The sequence below is a fragment of the Ranitomeya imitator genome, chromosome 4 (assembly GCF_032444005.1).
Source record: "Ranitomeya imitator isolate aRanImi1 chromosome 4, aRanImi1.pri, whole genome shotgun sequence".
NCBI lineage: Eukaryota > Metazoa > Chordata > Amphibia > Anura > Dendrobatidae > Ranitomeya > Ranitomeya imitator.
Genome location: NC_091285.1, coordinates 598489023 through 598508292, shown reverse-complemented (window position 1 = coordinate 598508292; position 19270 = coordinate 598489023). Strand labels below are relative to the sequence as shown.

Below are 19270 nucleotides of genomic sequence, written 5' to 3'. Positions count from 1 at the left end.
TGGGTGTTGGCATTCCCCCTAAGGCATAGCACGACAGGGACTCCTCATGACAAGTCCCTATACATAGGTGTATATCATCCACGACTTGGGTCACCCACCCCTGGCTGAGTGGTACTGAGTCAATGGCCTGGACGCTTAGGGATTTAGTTAGTGTCCTACACCTCAGGCCATGGGTCTGGGCAAAATGGACATCCACCAGATTGACACCTGTTCCACTGTCCACAAGTACCAGTATACACTCAGTTACCCCACCAACTACCACTTCAGCTGACAAGGTACACTGAGGAGAAGAAATGGAGGAAATATACACTCCCTGGTCACCTCCCTCCACAAGACCAGGGGGATGTAGCTTTTTAGGTGGTAAAGGTATTTTGACGCAAGCTGGGCAGATACTGATGAACTGACCAGTCTGCCCAAAGTAAAAACATTCCCCATACCTCAGCGAGTCGCAGGAAACTCCATTTGGTAACCAACTCCTCCCACCTGCATCGGTTCATCTGCCTGCTCAGGTGTGTACCCCTCCATAGCTATGACTACCGGGGGCACATTTGATGCATGTCTCTCCCTCAAGCATCTATCTACCTGGATGGCAAGGGACATGGCAGCCTCCAACGACTTGGGGGCGGTGTACTGCACAAGAGTATCCTGCAACCTTGGAGACAGACCCTGCCTAAAATGGCTCCTTAGGGCAGGGATATGGCTGTGTTGGCCGAGTGGTTAAGGCGTTGGACTCGAAATCCAATGGGGTTTCCTCGCACAGGTTCAAATCCTGTTCACAGCGTAGAGTTTTAACATGACAAAAACAATTGAATTTGTCGAAAAGGGTAAAACATTATTTATATTGTATCATACAATTATTATTGTATCATACAATTATTAGGTTCTGTAGAAGGACGTAGATCTGGGGATTTATTATGATGGAATATAGGCTGAACTGGATGGACAAATGTCTTTTTTCGGCCTTACTAACTATGTTACTATGTATATTCCACTGAGTGTCAGTGGCCAACCTCCTGAGCTCCAAGCAGTACTCCTCAGCCGGTTGATCCCCTGCTTGATTTAATGCAGTCGGGAGTCCGCCAGGGAGACAGCATCAGGATCCACATACATAAGCACAAATGCCGCAAAAAACTCTTCCACCGACCATAAAGATGGAGAACCGGCCGGCAGAGAGAAAGCCCAGGATTGGGGGTCACCCTTAAGAAGGGAGATTATAATCCCCACATGCTGTTCCTCACTCCCTGATGAACGAGGGTGGAGCCTGAGGTTCAACTTGCAGGCCTCCTGAAAAACCCAAAGAGGAATCTCTCCCTCCAGACAACCTGTCAGGGAGAGATATCTGGGGTTCTGGTTGAACCTGGGCCAAAGCCCAAAAACCCCACCAACTGCTGCAGCTGCTGCACCAGCTCACCATGCAGCACCTTAAACTCCTTGGTAAGGGTCTGAATCAGTTGGGCAAAGGCCTCTATTTGAGTCATGGCTCACCAGAAAAAAATGGATCGTTCAGTGTTAATGTCACGATGTGATCGGAACGGTGTGACACGACCTCACGATAGATCAGTCACCAGATGGCACAACACACCAGGGGATACCAGGGACACAATTACAACGGTGGGCCCTGCAATACGGAATGGGGAAATGGACACCTCCTGAACTCTCCTAAGGTGTGCCCTGATCTCCCTGACGTCTATATACAGGTTTTTTCAACCTGTCGCCGAGCAAGATACCTAAGCCCTCGCTTGCCCTGCACCTATCCCAAGGTAGGGAATTGGCAAGTGAGGACTCCGGTCCCACTGCTGCACTAATACAACACAAAGGGAAGGTATGACAGAAAAGGTAAATGAAAACAACACTTAGCTCACTGCTGCAAAGCACAGCAAGAATGAAACACCAGACTCAGCTGATGAACAACTGCTCCCAGCAAGCTCCTTTTCCCAACTTGGTCGCTGCAGAGTGAACTCTAACACGGACAATCAGCTGATGCATCAGGTGACCTCTTGAAGGATGGTGGGAGTGATCACCAACCACATCAGCAAACTATGCAGCAACGTAATTACACCAGCTGCCACCGGGGGAAAAATGCATTAACCCCCGATGACCTGAAAGGAAAAAAGTTTTAATCTGAGGAAACCAGAACTGCCACAGATCCAAACATGGATCGTGACATAAATCTTGCCAAATCAGACAAGGTGATTTTCTGATTTTTTTTTTCTCATTTTGACTCTCATAGTTGTGGTGTATCTATGATGTCAATTACAGGCCTCTCTCATCTTTTTAAAATAAGCTATTTATTAAGCCAATAGAAAATTTGGATTGTTTTTTTTAATCGCCTTGCTGACACATTCCAACAGTGGAGTAATGAAAATTATTGCTACTGCTAAATTGTCATGTAAGATTATCTCTACCCGGATTGTGCCACTCACACAACTCCTAGATAAAAATATACTATTTTTTAAACCGATAAAAAAATTAAGATTTTTTTTAAGATCACCTTGCTGACACATTCCAAATGTGGACTAATGAAAATTCTTTCCAATGCTAAATTGTGACGTTTTATTATCTCTGCACGGATTTCAACAGTTGAAAAACTGCTAGACAAAGATAAGTTTTAACAAATATAGTTTTTTGGGATTTTTTTACATCACCTTTTTGAGACACTCCAACAGCAAACACAGGGAAATTATTGGTATATATTGAGGTTTCCGAAGCTCAAGATTTTTTGCGCCAGTCGCACGGCTGCTAGACAAATTTTAGGTATTTTAGCAGTAGACAAGAAATATTATGCAGCAATTAGATTTTAAAATGGACATTACTATATGCTGGCACTGAGGAATATTATTTTGAGGTTTAAAAAAAAGAAAAAATTATAGGCTGCTACACAGGAATATTATGTAGCTCCCAAAAAATTGTTTTGTATATGCTGGTACTACCTAATATCATTTGCCTCTTCAAATAGCTTATTTTTATGTTTGGTAGTATATGAAACTCTTCCTATTTCTCCCTAATCCCACAGTCTGTTCCTAATACTAACTACTATACAACACAGTGGAAAATAGCAGAGATCTGCAGCATGTACTCTCAAGGATGAGAACACCCAGGTACCTGCCTTTCACTCTCCCTCCTATTAAATCTCTCACCAAGCTATCCCCACCTAACAAACAACTAATCTTCACAATCTTCAGCTCTTAAAAGAGCTTTTTGGAATGAATAATGCTCACTACAAGCTCCTATCACTCTCCCTATGCTCAAACCACGCTCTCACTACGCTGTTTCCAGCTGCAATGTGAGTAAGATGGAGCTGGTAGCCTTTAAATAATCCCTATGATGCTTGAAGGCCAACCAGTCACATTAATGCCAAACCCAAGATGGTGCTTAGTTCTATTCCTCCCATTCTAAAGATGTCTTTTTCATTTTCCTTGCCCAGATATAGAATCTTGCATTATTTACCTGTTGAACACCATTCTATTAGTGCTGCCAATCGTTCAGGCTTATTTAGATCCTTCTGAATCCTTTCTCTGTCTTCTCTAGTGTTAGCTATCCCTCCTAGCATTGCATCACCTGCAAATTTGATCATTTTTCCTTTATTTTGATTATCTAGATCATTTATAAAAATGTTGAACAACACTAGGGACAGGACAGAACCTTGTGGTACCCCACTTCAAACACTCTTCCAATTGGATGTGCAACCATTTATTTGAGTACGATCACTGAGCCAGTTATGAATCCACCTATTCGTATTCTTGTCAATCCCATACTTGGTCATTTTTTCAATAGTGATAGTATGAGATATTTTATCAAATGCTTTGCCGAAATTGAGATACCGTATATACTCGAGTATCAGCCAACCCAAGTATAAGCCGACCCCCCTAATTTTGCCACAAAAAACTGGGAAAACTTAATGACTCAAGTATAAGCCTATGGTGGAAAATGCAGCAGCTACCGGTAAATTTCAAAAGTAAAAATAGATATCAATAAAAGTAAAATTAATTGAGACATCAGTAGGTTAAGTGTTTTTGAATATCCATATTGAATCAGGAGCCCCATATAATGCTCCATAAAGTTTGATGGGCCCCATTAGATGCTCCATATTAAAATATGCCCCATATAATCCTGCATAAAGGGTAATAAGGGCCCCATAAGATGCTCCATAGAGTTATTTGCCCTATATAATGCTGCACAAATGTTTTGGCCCCATAAAATGCCCCATACAGATAATTGCCCCATATAATGCTGCACATGGCCACATAAGATGCTCCATACAGACAATTGCCCCTTATAATGCTGCACAAACGTTATGGCCCCATAAGATGCTCCATACAGTCACTTGCCCCATATAGTGCTGCACAAACATTATGGCCCCATAAGATGCTCCATACAGTCACTTGCCCCTTATAGTGCTGCACAAACGTTATTGCCCCATAAGATGCTCCATATAGTCACTTGCCCCATATAGTGCTGCACATGGCCCCATAAGATGCTCCATACAGTCACTTTCCCCATATAGTGCTGCACATGGCCCCATAAGATGCTCCATTCAGTCATTTGCCCCATATAGTGCTGCACATGGCCCCATAAGATGCTCCATACAGTCAATTTCCCCATATAGTGCTGCACATGGCCCCATAAGATGCTCCATTCAGTCACTTGCCCCATATAGTGCTGCACATGGCCCCATAAGATGCTCCATACAGTCACTTTCACCATATAGTGCTGCACATGGCCCCATAAGATGCTCCATACAGTCACTTTCCCCATATAGTGCTGCACATGGCCCCATAAGATGCTCCATACAGTCACTTGCCCCATATAGTGCTGCACAAACTTTATTGCCCCATAAGATGCTCCATACAGTCACTTGCCCATTTTAGTGCTGCACAAACGTTATTGCCCCATAAGATGCTCCATACAGTCACTTGCCCCATATGCTTTTGCTGCGATTAAAAAAAAATCCCATACTCACCTCTCGTCGCTCAGGAACCCCGACACTTTCAATATTCACCTGCTCCTCGTTCCGGTGCGGCTCCGTCTTCAGCACTGACATTCACGCAGAGGGAGCGCACTGACCATGTCACCGTTCCCACTGACCTGAGCGTCACAGCCAGAGGATGCTGAAGATGGAGCCGCACCAGAACGAGGAGCGGTGAATATCGCGCAGCGCAGCGCTCCCCTCCCCGTATACTCACCTAATCCTGGCGCTGTCCCTGCACGTCCCTGCTTCTTCCAGCGCTGCATCTTCTTCCTGTATTGAGCGGTCACAGTTACCACTCATTACAGTAATGAATATGCAGCTCCACCCCTATGGGAGGTGGGGCCTCATATTCATTACTGTAATGAGCGGTACCATGGCTATAAACATCAGTCTCCAGCTGTCAGATTTCTCTCAGCTGGTTGTTAAAATTTCACCATTCACTATTTTTTTCTTTAATTAATTTATTTATAGGTTAAATACATGTACAGTAAGCTACACACTCAAAGTGACGATTATATATCTCACTCACATACTTCTAGATATCTACCTATCTACCGTATATATTGAAGAATATTTTGTTACAAAACTATCTTTAAATTAATTACTCTATGCAAAAGCGAATGTTAAAAACATTTTGCATATGGAATGCATATGCATGTCATACAAATGTCATACGGATGCTAAGTGAGAAAAATCGCATTGTACTCGCATGACACAAGTCCGATTTTTCAGGAACAACATCAGACTTATTTTATTAAATTTAGTGAGAGCGAAGCCTTTGTGTGCTCACTTCAGTGCAGTTGTAAGAACAGGCAAGACCATAACTCAAGTCAATGCTCACACACATTTTTATTTTATTAATCTGGAAGCTATGGACAACTTTCAAAGGTCACCTAATTTACATAGTAACATAGTAACATAGTAACATAGTTAGTAAGGCCGAAAAAAGACATTTGTCCATCCAGTTCAGCCTATATTCCATCATAATAAATCCCCAGATCTACGTCCTTCTACAGAACCTAATAATTGTATGATACAATATTGTTCTGCTCCAGGAAGACATCCAGGCCTCTCTTGAACCCCTCGACTGAGTTCGCCATCACCACCTCCTCAGGCAAGCAATTCCAGATTCTCACTGCCCTAACAGTAAAGAATCCTCTTCTATGTTGGTGGAAAAACCTTCTCTCCTCCAGACGCAAAGAATGCCCCCTTGTGCCCGTCACCTTCCTTGGTATAAACAGATCCTCAGCGAGATATTTGTATTGTCCCCTTATATACTTATACATGGTTATTAGATCGCCCCTCAGTCGTCTTTTTTCTAGACTAAATAATCCTATAATAATTATTCACTCAATAATTATAAATAATTTCACTTATAGCCCATTAGTACTTGCTCTTTTGGCCTGCATACTCTGTCCCTGGGCCCCTGAATGCAGGACCAGTGCACACCCAATGCAAACTTCATAGAATGTTTGTGTGCCCAGACTTTATAAGGTTTCCTTAAAAGGACCTAGTCTTCAACAATGTGTGTTTCTGCTACTTATAGTTTGCACTCATCTTTTTTTCTGACCTGACCTTTTGGGCTTTTTAAGCTGAAATCTGCCTAATTCACCCTCATAGCTGAACTCTCCTGTGACCCTTGCTCCATTTTTCCACAAGTCCAGCCATTCATAGCCCGGCTCATTTAGGTGTCATACTCACCCCTAGCTAATACCCCATAGAAAAAAAGTGTGCAGGAGTGCATGAAATTTTAAAAAATACTACTTTATTTAATAATACTTGATTACTATGAAGTTATAGCATGTATGACAATGTAATTCTTGATTGACTCCTTGATTAAATTAAGCTTTTATTTAATCAGTAACTTCTCCTCAATTCTGCAGAATTGTATTTCGCTATATTACATGTATCCGTGTGTAGTGAATTTGTCGAGAGCAATTGGTGCATGAAGGGGACAAGAATGCAGTGAGCTAATCATTTTATTTACTTTTGGAGACATAGGATGCCAAAAGACCCTTGTCCCTTCTGCCAACTATGTGAATAATGTGCCTCCTGGCTGAGAGCACAGATGGATTGATGCTAGCCAGCTGGAGCTGACCGGATAGCGGGAAGACAGTCACAGGTGGGCAGAGGTTGGACGAGCCACAATGAGGTTGGGCACAACATCTGCTCGGTAACCTGTGGAAATTAAGTTTTGTCCAAGGTAACATATGCTGTGGGAAATGTTGACTCAGACTTCGCCTGAAGGCTTTGCCAGTGGATGCCAACATTAAGGATCACAGACAAATCAGTAGCAAACATAACTTTCATCTATCTTTATGTATAATGCCTCAGTGTGACATCTTTGGAGCAACCCTAAGTGTATATATTTATATATCTATATATATATATATATATATATATTTGACTACAAGATAAATTATGGATATTCCAAGTATACAATAATTCCTTTGATCTGGAAATTACTGAATAATGATTTCAGACTACGGCATAGAAGTACCAACAAACATGTAGGTGATGCAAATGGTTGGCAGCATTGCTATCCAGTAAAGACATTGCATCATCTGACATGTTGGCCTTCAGGTAGAGTATTTCAAACTCCCTAGATGTTTGGTATTTTGCTTCTTAATCATGGGAACAAGGCCTTGTTCCATTAAAGTCGAGATAAAGACTGCCTGCGGGAAATGCACTTTTCCTATACAGCAAGGATACAAAGACTCGAATACTCTGGGCTCCCTTTGTGCAGATGAGATTGGTCTGTTTATACCGTATATTTGATCCATAAGCTATCAACATGATTTGCTGGTTCTTGACATTCTATATCCTAAAAGTTTTCATTGCAACATTTAGTAAGGATATAATGTAGAAAAATGAAACCACTTACTTGGAAACTCCCGCCGGCTTACGCAGTCTTTTCTAAGTACTGGAGACTAATCTTCTGATTTGCAAGACATGACAGATTCCTATACGTGAGGGAGTTGAAGGCTTTGCCTAGTTGATTAGTATACATATGTATGTGTATATGCATTATACATGTATGTATTATTTATATGATGCAGGGAAAGCATTATGTACAGGGACATGGTGGAATAGACCAGCAATTCAGAATATGAGGATGCATTTATAACATACAAAGGCTAAGAAATAGCAAGATAACCCATTAATCACAAAGACTAAACATGAGCGGATCAGGCAAAACTCGATTTTGTCTGTTCACGTGGGTTTTTCTGAATAATTTGATGATTTAATGTCCTTTATCATGCTCTGGAGTCTCTCTACACATAATAAAAGTAAAATATGGAAAACAAAATTTCTTAAACTAACCGCTCACCTGTCTGGCTGCTCCCTGCCCTCTGACTGGATGTCCGTGCCTCCATTGCTTCATATATCCGGCATGGTGATCACTTCAAGCAGAGGCGTGGAGGAGACTATACAGCAGCAGAGATCAGCTCATGTGGCCAGAGAGGTGAGCTGTGAAGTATGTTTTTTTTTCCTTTTAACCTTTTCCTGGCCCTCAACTGTTCAGCAAATTGGCCACAAATTTGTTAAATTCATGAGGAGCAAATTACAAAAAATCTCCATATTCACCATTGCCATTTTCTAACAAAGGCCATGTCATTGTCTTCACCGAAATCCCCTGATGATATGAAACGGAAGGAGGAAGTTAGTTGCTGGTTGCATGGCTTGATCAAAAAGCCCCAAAATAACTAATAGTGTTCAGCGAATGTACTCAGATCATGTGTTATCCGAGCATGCTCGTGTGCTAACAGAGTATCTTCGGCATGCTCGAATACTGTGAGTCCCCGCGGCTGCATGTCTCAAGGATGTTTGACAGGCACAACACATACAGGGATTGCCTGTTTATTAGCCCTTCCCTGCACTAATAACTAACAAAAAAACATGGAAGCACACCGATAGTTTTTGTGCAAAAAAGATGGACTCTATATTTGCTCATAAAGTGCACTGCAACATTTCAGCTCATTCACATTCAGCCTTTCTTAAGGCCTTAAAAAAAGTTGATAGATAGATAGATAGATAATTTTTTATCCCATTTACCCACTTTAACGCAGTGGATTTACAAAGTAAGCCAAGAGTGTAACAGTCTTTGTATAATTGTTGCTTTGGATTGTACTTTGGCAGGTGCAAAAAGTAAACGTAGATTGTAAGGAATGTTGGACTGCCCTGCAACCCTTGCCAGGTCCTCCAGAGCAAAGCTAATTTGTCTTAATGTCAGCCACTGTGACAGAAACTATGTTAGATTTATGATTCCGGCCCTTAGTGTCAAACAGAAAAATGCATTGCATGGGAGCGTGGATTGCATTTATGGCCAATTAGAACCGAGTCAGTTCTTGTGGATTCCACTAAGCAGTAAGAGGATGAAGGCGGCTACACATCCATCCTTGCCTTCCTTCCCACCACAACTTCACTGCTGCTATGTAAGGCAATCGAAGGACTGCGGGAGGTCTGTAGGGAGAGGGGACACATTGTTTGCTTACTGTTTAATGAAGGAAAAATAATCAATAGGTTTGATGTGCAAATAGAGCATCTCTTATGTGCCTAATTATAATATGTGCTGGTAATACAATGTATATAGCTGACTGTGGCATATCTGTGTTCAGTAAGAACCATTGTTCGAGGAATAACAACATGCATTATGCAAGACACCAAAAGAGCTGTGTTTTTTACATTCAGGCTGACTATACACTATAAGTTGCCAATATTGTTCTCATTTTGTAAATCATAATTACTATTATATTAGAAGTAAACTGTATTCTAAGTTCCACCGTCTCATAGCACCTCACGTTGCTACAATTTGACTATGACGTTGGGTGACCTCTAAAAAATAGAAATCAATGAGGTTTGTTTGTAGCCAGATAAATTAAAAAAAACTGTTGTAAACCTATTGTATAATTTCCACGTATAATTATTGTAAATAGTTGAGTAAATTTGTACTTGTATAGTATTAATTAATCATGTATAATTTATAGATTTTGATGAAATATTAGAGCTGCTTTCACAGTCTTGTATGTTTCAGAGTCAAATCATGCCAGCATACAGTATCTCCTCAATCCAATATAGTCATATGGGCACATTTTAAGTCCCTCAAACATCAGAGGCTCAGTGCGTTAACAACACTGACAATGACGGAAATGATGTTGGAGGGGAGCGCTGAAGAACAGGGAAGGCCCGTGTCATGGTCAGGATGGGACATAGCATATCTCTGTCACTGGTCTGTAATGCAGACTATAAGCCAGTATCAGTACGTTTGTGGTATCCTGTGTATTTTATATACACATACTTTTCCATACATTATTCCAGTTTGGAAATTGCAACCTAGTTGGTAAAGGTGGACATACACTTTCATATTTCCTTTAGAATAGTTAAAAAAAAAAAAAAAGTTATAATAAAAAAACATTGAATATAACCTGTGACTAAAGCCCACATTTAAAGAGTACTCTGTAAATGCATATGTTAACATGTACTGTGCCTTTAACCCCTTAACCCCCGGGCCATTTTCCGTTTTTGCGTTTTTAATTTTTGCTCCCCTTCTTCCCAGAGCCGTAACTTTTTTTTATTTTTGGGTCAAAACGGCCATGTGAGGGCATGTTTTTTGCAGGACAAGTTGTACTTTTGAACAACCACATTAGATTTAACATATTGTGTACAGGAAAATGGGGGAAAAAATTCCAAGTGCGGTGAAATTGCAAAAATTCAACTCCACAGTTGTTTTTTTTGGGGTTTTCTTTTTACCATGTTCACTAAATGCTAAAACTGGATTATGATTCTCCAGGTCATTACGAGTCCATAGACACCAAACAGGTCTAGGTTCTTTTATATTTAAGTTGTTAAAAAAAAATTCAAACTTTCGTTTAAAAAAATATATATAGCACAGTATTCCGAGACTTATAGCGTCAACATTTTTCATTATTTGGGGCTAGGAGAGGGATTACATTTTTGCGCGCTGTGCTGACATTTTTATTGATACCATTTTGGTGTAGATATGATCTTTTGATCGCCCGTTATTGCATTTTATTGCAATGTAGAGGCGACCAAAAAAATGTAATTCTGTAATTTTGAATGTTTTTCTCCTTACGCCATTTACCGATCAGGTAATTATTTTTTTATATTGATAGAAAGGGTAATTCTGAATGTAGCAATACCAAATATGTGTATGTTTGATTTTTTTATTGTTTTATTTTAAATGGAGCAAAAGGGGGGTGATTTGAACTTATATATTTTTTTATATATATATTTTTAAAAACATTTTTTTTTTTTACTTTTTGCATGCTTCAATAGTCTCCATGGGAAACTAAAAGCTGCAGTTGTCTGATCAGCTCTGCTACATATAGGTGATGATCAGATCGCCTGTATGTAGCATAAATGCTCATCTGCAATGAGCGCTGACCACCGAGCGACGCTCATAGCAATCCAGCTATGACAAACATAGAGGTCTGCTAGAGAGCTCTGGTTGTTGGTCTGATCAGAGTGTGAGCAAAGTGTCACTTGATTCTCTTTTTAATGAGGAGATGACCAAAAAAAGGTCTCCATCTTTTTCATTCTGTCAGTCCAGGGAAATCGGACTACATTAAGATGTCATGCGACTTAAGTTCGATATTTTCCATGAACTCATTAACTTGACTGGCCGAGTGTGATAATAATAATAATATTAATCTTTATTTATATAGCGCCAACATATTCCGCAGCGTTTTACAGTTTAACAGTATCAAACACAACAGTCATAGGTAAACAACGTTAACAATACAATAATTAAAGCGAAATAAAATGACCCTGCTCGTGAGAGCTTACAATCTACAATGAGGTGGGGGAGACACAAAGCACAGGTTTGTATTTACAATGATGTATTTACAATGATGGTCCAGCCATCTTCAGAGGGTGGGGGATAGATGGAGATAGTGAATGGGCTACACACACACACAAACATAGCATGACTTTGATTAGAAAACATGATAGGCTTCTCTGAACAAATGTGTTTTGAGCGAGCGCCGAAAACTATGCAAATTGTGGATGCTTAACTATGCTTATCTTGGGTTAGAGCATTCCAGAGGATTGGCGCAGCGCGGGAGAAGTCTTGGAGTCGTGATCCGAATATTGGATGAAACTTGGACATGTGTCTATGGCCCCATAGAATAACATTGGTCCGATCTTTTGTTGGATCGCATTCAGATCGAAATTACACTGTCTGTACCTGCTCAGAGAAAGAGATAGGAACCTGATTGTGGGACATTTAGTCAGTTTGGCATGTGCCCATAAAGTGGCTGTATCACCCTGCTGGAGGTGCAGGTCTCCTATATAAGGCTCAGGAGAACAAGGTAACCTGACTATACTGAGACTAGTGCTGTTGAGAGCAACAGAAGGCTTTTGAATTAAACAAGTCTTTTAGGTAGACTGCAAAGGAACGGTTGCCTGCCGTGAAAATCTTGGCCAACAGAAGGTCACTTCCTCAGAACAGCTCTAATAATGTTGTGAGTGGCCACACATATAATAAATTATTAGTTTGACATTAAAGGGAACCTGTCACCCCCAGTTTCTAGCCTCCCATGGAGGCTATTGAAGCATGGCAAAAGTTAAAAAAAGTTAATAAAACTTTTAAAAAAATAAAAAAAAATATAAAAGTTTAAATCACCCCCCTTTCGCCCCATTCAAAATAAATCAATAAAAAAAAAATCAAACATACACATATTTGGTATCGCCCCATTCAGAATCGCCCGATCTATCAATAAAAAAAAAGATTAACCTGATTGCTAAACAGTGTAGCGAGAAAAAATTCGAAACTCCAGAATTACGTTTTTTTGGTCGCCGCAACATTGCATTAAAATGCAATAACGGGAGATCAAAAGAACGTATCTGCACCAAAATGCTATCATTAAAACTCCAGCTCAGCACACAAAAAATAAGCCCTCAACCGACCCCACATCATGAAAAATGGAGACGCTACTGGTATCGGAAAATGGCACAACTTTTTTTTTTTTTTTTAGCAAAGTTTGGAATTTTTTTTCACCACTTAGATAAAAGAGAACTCCGACTTGTTTGGTGTCTTTGAACTCGAAATGACCTGGAGAATCATAATTGCTGGTCAGTTTTAGCATTTAGTGAACCTTGTAAAAAAAGCCAATCAAAAAACAAGTGTGGGATTGCACTTTTTTTGCAATTTCACCGCACTTTGAATATTTTTCCTGTTTTCTTGTACATGACATGCTAAAACCAATGATGTTGTTCAAAAGTACAACTTGTTTCGCAAAAAATAAGCCCACACATGGCCATATTGACGGAAAGATAAAATAGTTATGGCTCTGGGAAGAAGGGGAGCAAAAAACGAACACGGAAAAACGGAAAATCCCAAGGTCATGAAGGGGATATGGTTGTGTCTTGTATAGAGTTGATAAAAGACTAATTTAACTGTATGTATTCTGAAATCAATGACAAACATGAAAAATGTAAGAATTTGCTATTACATTATAATTTAAAAAATTTAAAAGTGACTATAAAATTACCGTACTACAATTAAAAATAGCTCGAGTGTCTTCCTTGAAATTGAGCATTCAGTTAGGATGAATTAAAAAAAAAATTGCTTGCATGTTTCTTGCATTTCACATGTGATTACATAAAGGTTTGATTTTGATCTTTTCATTAAGTTTGTGTACAGCAAAGTTAACCTGAAGGAAAGATACTCTATGCTTGATATTAACGACATGCTGAAATTTTGTAGTGAGGTGGGCAAAAAAAAAAGTTTTGTAAGCAGAGAACATGAAAGTACATGAAAGTAAAATTTCTTCTAATTGATCCACATCTGAAGGTGGTGTCAGTTTTGATCCCTAAACAAGGGCAACATCAAAATCATCCTTACTTCAAATTGTGTTGGCTTGCTAAAGATTGCAGACAAAGCTGACCAGCTATTCATGGGATTCAAAATCTATTGGAATTATTCCAAAGCACAGGGCCCCCATACTCATTAGAGTAATGCCCACCACTAGAGATGGGCAGAAACCTGGATGTTCGGGTCCAGCGGGTTTGGCCGAAAAGTTACCAAATGTTCAGGTTCCGGGCCAGAACAGTACTCAGACCCGAACCCGGAACCCATTCACTTGGGGGGGCTGTAAAATCCAGTGTTTGCAATGCAGGCATGTGCATGACAGCACAGCAAACACTGCTTCTGATCATCGGTAAAATCATCACAGCGTGAAGCTGTGATTGGAGGTATAAAGTTTACCTCCGGTCACAGGTGTCAGTTGATGGGACTACTTCCTCCGCTAAAAACAGTGAGAGCAGGAGCGGCTGATGGGAGCATTCATCAGCCAGTGCCCACGCTGTAAATAACTTTTTTTTTTAAAAAGCCTATTACATGAGTTTTATTTTTTTTTTTAATTCTGTGGAAGCATGGTTGAAAAGCAATGTCTGACTTTCATTTGTTCATTTTCATAGATTTTTAATTTATTATTACTTTTGTCAGATTCAAGTTATTTCTGTGACCATTGTAGGTTTTTCTGCCATTAAACGAGGGGTACCAACAATATTGACCACGTGTGTAGGCTTCCATTTCTCAGACATACAGTGTTACGTAATCTGTGTACTTTTCTGTGATTTACAAAATACATATTGCCCACCCCCGCTTTAAAAAAAAAGCCCGCAGCAGCCCGGAAAAGATGCAGCTATTAGATGAGTTAATTCTGGCACTTTGTCCGGCTCTTCCCACTTGCCCTGCAGTGCTGCCAAGTGGTGTTCATATTTGTGGGGTTGATGTCACCTTTGTATTCTCCGGTGACATAAAGCCCGCTGATTAGTGATGGAGAGGCATCTATAAGGCACCCATCCATTACTAATCCTCTTGTTATATGGTAAATAAAGACACAGTCAGAATAAAGTCTTTTATTTGAAATAAATAAAAAGTTAAAGTGTTTTGTTTTAAAAATAACAAACACAATTTTACTCACCTAATGCCTAATTCAACTGAATTCTTTGTCTCCAGTAATAAAACAAAAATAAAAAACAACAATATCCCTCACCTGTCCGCTGTTCTGTCCGACGCCATAGTGCATGTCTGTGAAATAATAGTTTTCCACCCGAATGGTGCCCTGATGTGACCGTCCAGGCTGAGAAACACTGATGAATGAACTTCTGCGAGCTCAGCATCAGTGACTAGCGGTGATGTCATCAAGGTTATTTCCCGTCACTGAGCCTGCGTTCCCAGCTGGGCTGAACTGCAGTGACCTGGGTGAAATCCCCGTTAGCACAGTGAGAAAGTTTCATGGTGCAGAGGCGAATTCACCCCTGTTCTCCTTTGCACCATGAGACATGCTATTTTTAGGCTGGGAGAGCAAATATACATGGCCCCTTACCAGCCTGGGAACACCAGTTCCCAGCTGTCTGCTTTAGCTTGGCTGGCTGTCAAAAATGAAGACATGGGGACCCCATGCCTTTTTTTTATGAAATTCTTGATAACCAGCCTTGCTGAAACTGACAGCTGAGGGTTGCAGCCCCAGCTGTGAGTTTTTCCTGGCTGGCTATCAAAAATATAGGTGAACCCACACTGATTTTTTTTTTTATTATTTTTTTTACAGCGCAAGCACCGGCTCATGAATTCTCCCATCAGTTGCTCCTGCTCTCACTGATATTAGCGGCAGCAAGCTTCAGCTCATGAGAGCAGTAGTCCCATCAGCCTACACCAGTGACCGGAGGTAAACTTTATACATCTGATCACTGCTGTGGCTGTCTGACCGGTAGTGATGATCAGAAGAGGTATTTGCTGCACTGTCATGCACATGACAGCGCAACAAGCACCCTTTGTTCGGGGGACCAAAACAGAACAGTAACACAAACTTTACCATACAGGATCTCCCATCTGTGCCAGCCACCATTATCAATGTGGTTGGCCGACAGTCTAAAGAATATGGGGGTGCAGACCAACTGATGGTCAGAAGAGATGTCGATCATGCATGTCTGATTTTGGACAACCAATCACATTGTTCTCCTTGTAGTAAGATGAAGACCGACGTTTCTGTCAGCGGCTTTCTCATAGAATATACAGGAGCCCTTGGCCGAGCAAACACTCCTGTGTATTGAAATGTTAGCTGAGATGGCTGATGGCTGAATGATTGTCTGAAGCATCATTTGAGCCAACGGCCATTTAATGTGTATGGTCAGCCTTGAGGCTTGATTCATTAAGACTGGCATTGTACACCTCAGTCTTCAGTATGATGCACGCTCAACTTTCCCCTCTCATCGTGCACACTGCATGTGATAACAAGGACCTGCAGGAAGAGGAAATGCCATGGAGCGGAGGTCCAGGGTAAGGTGAGCATCAGAAATCATGGGGAAAGGTAATCACAGCCTGGCTGTTATCAATAATACAGTACAGGCTGCGATCACTGCTCACCGCTGACATGTTCAAAATACGGCAGGAAGACAATCTGCTGTGCTCTGAACAAGACACAGCATTGTGTGTGAGTGCAGGGAAGGGAAGTACAAGTGTTCATTCTATGCATTGAATATATACCAGGATGGAACACATATACCAGGATGGGGCCATACAGCAGAACGGAGCACATATAAGATGGAGCACATTTACCAGGATCAGGGACATATACCAGGATGAGGCCATATACCATTATGGAGCACAGATACAAGGATGAGGACATATACCAGGATGGAGGCCATATTCCAGGGTGGGACCATATTCCAGGATGAGGGACATATAACAGGATGAAGGATATATACCAGGATGGGGCCATATACCAGGATGGAGCAGATATTCCAGGATGGGGGCCATATACCAGGATGGGAATATTAGAGTTGAAAGGGACCTCAAGGATCATCGTGTCCAACCCCCTGCTCAATGCAGGATTCACAAAACCATCTCAGAGAGATGTCAGACCAGTCTCTGTTTGCCGACTTCCATTGAAGGAGAACTCACCACCTCTCATGGCAGCTCGTCCCACTCATTGATCACTCTCAATGTCAAAAAGTTTTTTCTAACATCTAATCTGTATCTTCTCCCTTTCAGTTTCATTCCAATGCTTCTCGTGTTTCCATGCGCAAATGAGAATAATGATGATCCCTCTACATTGTGACATCCCTTCAGATATACATAGATGGCTATTAATTTTACGGTTTGCCTTTTTTTCAAGCTAAACTGTCCCAGTTCCTTTAACCGTTCTTTGTAGGAAGTACTTTGCAGTCTGCTACCATCCTGGTGGCTCTTCTCTGAATTTGCTCCAGTGTTTCAATGTCTTTTTTAAACTGTAGTGACCAGAACAGGGCACAGTATTCCAGATGAAGACTGATCAAATAGGACAGTGCGAGACACTGGCTTTTTTAAGTAGCAACCTTTCAAATTATCGCAAGTCAGAGCACTGCAGTTCCCACTCTATCATACAGATGTGACACTGGTGATGGTGGTAGTATCACATACTCGAGGCTGCAGCAGAACAGGGAGCAGTAGAAGGCTATGATCTGTCATGCTTTTTAACATTTGTATTCTACTGCAGCTAGTGATTAGATACACATGTGAGCACCCATGGCTATTAATATGTTAAATTCCGCTTTAAATCACCTATGGAGACTATTGAAGCAAGTGAAAAGTAAAAAAGTTTTTAAAAATATTAAAGCAAATTTAAAAGTTTAAATCACACCCACTTTGCCCCATTCAAAATAAAAGAATGAAAAAAATACACATATTTGGTATTGACGCTTTCAGAAATGCCCGATCTATCAAAATATCAAAAGAATGAATCCAAATCAGTAAATAGCGTAACGGGAAAAAAAATGGCAGAATTACGTTTTTATTTTGGTCGCTGCAAAACAGGGGATCAAAACATCGTATCTACTCCAAAATGGTATCGATAAAAAAAATCAGCACGGCCCACAAAAAATATGCTCTCATCTATACCCAGATCCCTAAAAATGGGGAGGCAGCGGGTCTTGGAAAATCATGCCATTACTTTTTTTTTAACAAACCTTGAATTTTTTCATTACTTAAATAAATAACCTATACCCGTTTCGCAGGTTAGTATTAGCATTTACTGAACATGGTAAAATATATATATATATATATATATATATATATATATATATATATATATATATATATATATATATATATATATATATATATATTGTATTGCACTCTTTTTTTGCAAATTCACCGTACTTGGATTTTATTTTCCAGTTTTCCAGTACATTATATGGTAAAATCAATGGTGTCTTTCAAAAGAGCAACTCATCCTGCAAAAACACCTCCCTCAAATGGCCATATTGAAGAAAAACTCTGGGAACAAAAGGAGCAAAAAACAAAAATGAAAAAAAACGGAAAATGGCATGAGGTGAAGGGGTTAAAGGGTGTAATTCGGGAGCCCTGTGATGATCTGTATTATGAAAAATCTGCATTTGGCACTACTATATAGTTTATAACTGTATCTGTTTTGGTTGCAATGTATCTGACAGTAAATAGGGTTATCTGTTGGGGGACATTTTGTAAGGACACTGGGAATGGAGGTTCTGTGTCTGCCTTTGTATTATGCGTAGAAATATCTTATCTGATGTTGAGTAATGTAAATGTTAAAATCACCTCACGATAATGAGAACGTTCACCATTACAGATAATTTGTCAGCGCCTTTGACATGTCTAAGTAACTAATGCTATTCCTAATAATTTGAGAACTAACTTTTCTTAGAATTCAAAATGTTGCCGTTCTTCTTTTATTCTTCCTAAATATTTATGAATAAATTGACAACTGGGTGTTATCAGGTGGGGAGGGGGTATCTGCCACTGTCCAATCAGTGTTGACAATACAAGAGTTGGTTCTGACACGCCTTTTCGAGGAGAAAAATGTTACTGCCCAGTTGTCAATATATTATTACACTAGACGGTAGCCCGATTCTAATGCATTGGGTATTCTAGAATAAGTATGTAGTTTATTTATGAAGATTTTAGAATAATACATTGAATACACAGGATTTGGCCAACCGCGACCAATTAGCGAAGCATGGTTCAAATCCCGCACCACTTCACGGCCGGACTGCGCCTGTCGCTGATCACGGCCGGCCACGTAGTATATAGCACAGCCATGTAGTATATAACAGCCCACGTTGTAAATAGCCCAGCCATGTAGTACATAGCACAGCCACGTAGTATATTGCACAGCCACGTAGTATATTGCACAGCCACATAGTATATAGCACAGCCCACGGACTATATAGCACAGCCCATGGAATATATAGCACAGCCATGTAGTATATAACACAGCCCACAGAGTATATAGCACAGCCACGTAGTATATAACACAG

General features: G+C 40.4%; 1 non-coding gene across 1 annotated transcript; it reads left to right on the top strand.

Moving 5' to 3' along the window:
- Positions 1–699: 699 nt before the first annotated feature.
- On the top strand, positions 700–781 carry TRNAS-CGA (transfer RNA serine (anticodon CGA)). The gene has a single exon. It is a non-coding gene; the product is annotated as a tRNA-Ser (tRNA).
- Positions 782–19270: the final 18489 nt, after the last annotated feature.